The sequence below is a fragment of the Lithobates pipiens genome, unplaced genomic scaffold, assembly GCF_037356315.1.
Source record: "Lithobates pipiens isolate NorthernLeopardFrog02 unplaced genomic scaffold, aLitPip1_a1.2 Scaffold_35, whole genome shotgun sequence".
NCBI lineage: Eukaryota > Metazoa > Chordata > Amphibia > Anura > Ranidae > Lithobates > Lithobates pipiens.
Window position 1 is genome coordinate 28,233,548 of NW_027507811.1, and position 6,000 is coordinate 28,239,547.

Sequence of the window (6,000 nt, forward strand, 5' to 3'; positions counted from 1 at the left end):
GTGCTTGATTTTGTTTCTGCCAAGAACTCTGATTGTGTTTAGGTAATGTTTTTTTTTTTTCCAGCATGTTGTAATTTTCTGTACATCTATGCATTTTCCTCAATAAAAACTATCTTAAAAAAAAAAAAAAAAAATGTGCAAATATCGCAGAAAATATGTGGCTACATCACAATGCAAAAATAGCTAAAAAAAAAAAAAGGTCCATGTGCAATACAAGTGTTCAAAAAAGTTCCAGTGCTATTCAGTAGCTCAATATCCAAAAGTGACAGTTTATCTAATGGTCATGCAGTGTTGTCACATATGCAGACATGCTTCACAAAAAGATAGACGTTCCACCTTCAGTGCTCCACCAGTGCACCCCCTGTTTCCCCCAGCCTCTCACCTCAATACGAGACCCCTCAGGGTCAAACACACTTGTGGGGGAAATTGCTGGCTTAGCTTCTTATAGATGATTCGTTCAGCCTCACATTCAAATCACAATACCACCGATCATGGGGGAAAGAAAGGGGACTCTCTACTGCATGCCACTGTGGGTTTCTATACGCCCAGTTTTTGCCAAGGAGAACATCGGTGAACGGACTCCCTATCCCCCCCTCCTTCCTAACCCCTACTACCCCTCTGTCTTACCCCTCCCCATCCACCCCATCCCTATCTTTCTTACGGGTACTACTTTATGCTCCATGCATTGTATTTAGAGGATTCACCCCCCCCCCCCCCCTTACCTCTAGCTCGTCCCCAACCCCTGAGATCTACCTGATGAGAACTCCCACAAGTTGTCTCTTTTTGGTCCCTATTACTTATTCCGACTAGACTCCTTTACACATATTTGATTGTTACTTCTCATCTATGAGCTGTTACTAATACAATACTATACTTCTTCTCGCATTGTATTGTGCCCCATGTGATCTTTGTTATATACGGGCCATACGAATCTGTGTTCCTCTTTTTTTTTTTTTTCTTGATCATTACATATCTTTATGTATGCTATTGCTTCTGTACCCTCTTCTTTATTCAATAAAACATTTGGAAAAAAAAGAAAAAAAAGAAAGGGGACTCTCATGTGTAGAATTGTAAATAGTGATGGACGAACTTCCGACGTGAAATTTCGCAAACGCGAAACGCGAACGTGGCCGATAGTTCGCGGACCATAACGTTTGCGGCGGGCCCCATTGACATCAATGGGAGGTGAACTTTACAAACCTAAAGGTCATATTTGAAGCCACAAAATAATTACTAGCTAGTAGCTGTGCACACATAGTCCCACCACATGGCCAATGACATAGCACATGTATGAATGAATCTGGGATCGACAACTACAAGCTTTCTTTTTTTATATGTGAAATTCTGACAATTCAGGACTCATGAGGCAATGGAGGTGAGGAAAGGTCAGGGTAGGCAAAGAAGAGGGTGCAGGAGATGACCCCCAGCACCGTGATATAGAGCACTGACACCTGCACCGTGATAGAGAGCACTGACATCAGCAGCGTGACATAAAGCACTGACATCAGCACCGTGATATACAGCACTGACACCAGCACCGTGATATACAGCACTGACACCTGCACCGTAAGCAGCCCCAGGAGGAAGTCAGCACAGCACAGGGATGGTGGGAGCCCCTCATAATATGCACAGCAGAGGTAAAGCCCCAGGAGGAAGTCAGCATAGCACAGGAATGGTGGGAGCCCCTCATAATAAGCAGCCCCAGGAGGAAGTCAGCACAGCACAGGGATGGTGGGAGCCCCTCATAATAAGCAGCCCCAGGAGGAAGTCAGCACAGCACAGGGATGGCAAACTTTACAAACCTACAGGTCATATTTGCAGCCACAAAATAATTACTAGCTGTGCACACATAGTCCCACCACATGGCCAATGACATAACACATGTATGAGGTGAATCTGGGATCAACAACTACAAGCATTCTTTTTTATATGTGAAATTCTGAAAATTCAGGACTCATGAGGCAATGGAGGCGAGGGAAGGTCAGGGTAGGCAAAGAAAAGGGTGCAGGAGATGATCACCAGCACCGTGATATAGAACACTGACACCTGCACCGTGATAGAGTGATCTGACACCAGCACCGTGATAGAGAGCACTGACATCAGCAGCGTGACATAAAGCACGGACACCAGCACTGTGATATACAGCACTGACACCTGCACCGTAAGCATCCCCAGGAGGAAGTCAGCACAGCACAGGGATGGTGGGAGCCCCTCATAATGAGCATAGCACAGGGATGGTGGGAGCCCCTCATAATAAGCAGCCCCAGGAGGATGTCAGCATAGCACAGGGATGGTGGGAGCCCCTCATCATAAGCAGCCCCAGGAGGAAGTCAGCACAGCACAGGGATGGCAAACTTTACAAACCTACAGGTCATATTTGCAGCCACAAAATAATTACTAGCTGTGCACACATAGTCCCACCACATGGCCAATGACATAACACATGTATGAGGTGAATCTGGGATCAACAACTACAAGCATTCTTTTTTATATGTGAAATTCTGACAATTCAGGACTCATGAGGCAATGGAGGCGAGGGAAGGTCAGGGTAGGCAAAGAAAAGGGTGCAGGAGATGATCACCAGCACCGTGATATAGAACACTGACACCTGCACCGTGATAGAGTGATCTGACACCAGCACCGTGGTAGAGAGCACTGACATCAGCAGCGTGACATAAAGCACTGACACCAGCAGCGTGACATAAAGCACTGACACCAGCACTGTGATATACAGCACTGACACCTGCACCGTAAGCAGCCCCAGGAGGAAGTCAGCACAGCACAGGGATGGTGGGAGCCCCTCATAATAAGCAGCCCCAGGAGGAAGTCAGCACAGCACAGGGATGGTGGGAGGCCCTCATAATATGCAGCCCCAGGAGGAAGTCAGCACAGCACAGGGATGTTGGGAGCCCCTCATAATAAGCAGCCCCAGGAGGAAGTCAGGACAGCACAAGGATGGTGGGAGCCCCTCATAATGAGCATAGCACAGGGATGGTGGGAGCCCCTCATAATATGCACAGCAGAGGTACAGCCCCAGGAGAATCTGAGGTGAATCTGAGATCGACAACTACAAGTAGGGATGAGCCGAACACCCACCGGTTCGGTTCGCACCAGAACTTTCGAACGGACCCCAAATTCATACGAACTTTAGAACCCCATTGAAGTCTATGGGACTCGAACGTTCGAAATTAAAAGTGCTAATTTTAACGGCTAATATGCAAGATACTGTCCTAAAAAGGGTTTGGGGACCTGGCTCCTGCCCCAGGGGACATGGGTCAATGCCTAAAATGTTTTTAAAAATGACCGTTTTGGCGGGAGCACTGATTTTAATGACGATTAAAGTGAAAAAAAAAAGTGAAATATTCCTTTAAATATGGTGCCTGGGGGGTGTCTGTAGTATGCCTGTGAAGTGCCACGTGTTTCCCGTGTTTAGAACAGTCCCTTCACAAAATGACATTAAACGGAAATAACATCATTGAAAACTGCTTGCGGTTTTAATGTTATATCTGGTTCCTGCAATATGGTTGAAAATTATTGAGAAAAATGGCATGGGTATCCCTCCCTGCCCATTACCAGCCCCTTTGGGTCTTGTACGCATATTAAGGGGAACCCCGTACCCATATTAAAAAAAGGAAATGCGTGTGGCCCCCAGGCCCTATATACTCAGAACAGCAGTATACAGGCGGTGAAAACAAGACCATTACCAGCCCCTTTGGGTCTTGTACAGATATTAAGGGGAACCCCATACCCAAATAAAAAAAAAAGCAAAGGTGTGGGGCCCCCAGGCCCTATATACTCAGGACAGCAGTATACTGGCGGTGCAAACAAGACAGGGACTGTGTAGGTTTGTTGTGTTAAGTTGAATCTGTTTGTAATTTTCAACTGGTACATTTTTAAAGTGTAGCTCCAGTCAAAAAAACTATTTTTAAGCTTTTTGGAAAACATAGGGACACTGCAACCTCTCCCATATACTCTATTTTTATTGCAGGAATTAGCCCTGCTGCAAAGCATTGCATCAAAAATTGTAATTAAACGCCCCTGTTAAACAGGGGCAGAAAAAATGGGCTGATGGCATCACCCAGAACCAGAAATGTTCTTCCAACATATCAGCGGAGGAGGAAGAGGATAGACAATCAACATAACAGGACAGTCACCCAGCATCGGCATAGGCAGTCTTGAAGGGATGTGATATTTCAAAAAAAAATTATTCGGTTAAATCAGCTTCAGGTGCTTGGTAGCTGTGGGTGATCCAAGACTGATTCATCTTGATGAAGGTCAGTCGATCAACTGATTTGGTGGACAGGCGCACCCTGTGATCGGTAACAAAGCCACCAGCAGCACTGAAGGTGCGTTCCGAAAGAACGCTGGATGCAAGACAGGCCAGTAGCTCAATTGCATACTGTGCAAGCTCTGGCCAGTGATCCATCCTCAAGACCCAGTAAGCCAGAGGGTTCTCGGTCATTTCTTGTTTAATTGTTTATGATTAGGATTGCTCCCCACCTCTATACTGAAATCTGAAGCTTTCCCTCCACATAGCTCAACCTGTTTAGATGTTCCTGACCCTTTCGACATGTACAAGGCCTATGCCTATGCCTATCTTTACACATATTGTCCACATGGTTATCCCCCTGACTTAACCCTTCCTCCACTCTACCCAGCCGGACCCGAGAGCCTAGACATCCCCGTGATAACCAACCCGGACTATTTTTGGCCTCCCACCTACAGGTCATGTCTGCTACCCTTTTTGTAACCCTCCTTAGGCCTACAAAATACCCAACCATGCCCCCCTTAGGCCACCATCATTCGTCTGGAACACGCCCTGTTCCCTCCTGGCCATGAACTTGACCTTTCTACCTTAACCCCCGGATTCTAGGACTGAAACAGCGACCACCGATCCGTTACACTCCCTCTCTGTGACTCAGGTCATGATATTCTTAAGCTACTTCTCTTTGTTAATCTCTCTAGAGCCCATACCATATACCACCTCCACTTGCCTCCACTTACACATTTCGGTCTCGCAGTGACGGAGCCCCTTCACATCTCGTGTAACCCCCGTCCGCCACCCCCAAGCAACAGACGCTGGTAGTCAGTGTTGACCCAACCGGTGCCCTTTTCGGTATTCCGAGGGTTGACAGGCTCAACCCAACCACTGGTCTCATCCCTCACCCCCCCTCCCTACTTCTCCAGGTACCCACTCCCCTCCTACATATACCAGCCTCTAGCCCCCTCTCCTCCCCCTCCTCCCCTCCTCTTCTCTTTTCTTCTTCATTTTCTCTCGCTGTCCTTCCCCCTTCCCAGGGCCCCCCTCTCTCAAGCATTGTCCACGACTCTTGCCTCTGATCTCCAACAAAATTTCCCCTTCAATGCAACGAACAGCGAACTTGTCCCTGAAGCTTTTCTCCCTAAATGCAAAGGGATTAAACACCCCGGAGAAACGTCATCAGACACGGTTGATGATGCAGAAATTGAAGGCAGATGTTGTCTTCCTTCAGGAAACCCATTTTTGCTCTAAATCTACCCCCAAATTGTCCAATCACACCTTCCCAGTGGAATTTCACGCAACCTGCCCCGATTCTAAAAGTAAAGGAGTCTCCATACTTCTCTCCAAACACTTTGACTTCCAAACTCTGGACACTCTAGCAGATGTGAATGGCAGATTCTTACTTATCAAGGGTACGTTTAAAAATAGAAAGATTACGCTAGCGAACATATACAGCCCTAATACCTCCCAAGTATCCTTTTTCCGAAGGATAATGCACCAACTAAGCTCTTTTTCTGAAGGGATGCTGATCCTTGGTGGCGATTTTAACGCCCCCTTAGATCCCCTACTAGACACTTCCTCCGGGACTTCCAGCTTACCGTTTCGTGCACTTAAACAGATCAAGAAAAGCCTCCATGAATTACTACTGCATGACACGTGGCGAACGCTTCACCCCAGAGACAAAGATTTCACCTTTTTCTCTGCCCCCCACAATAGGTACTCACGGATCGACTACCTCA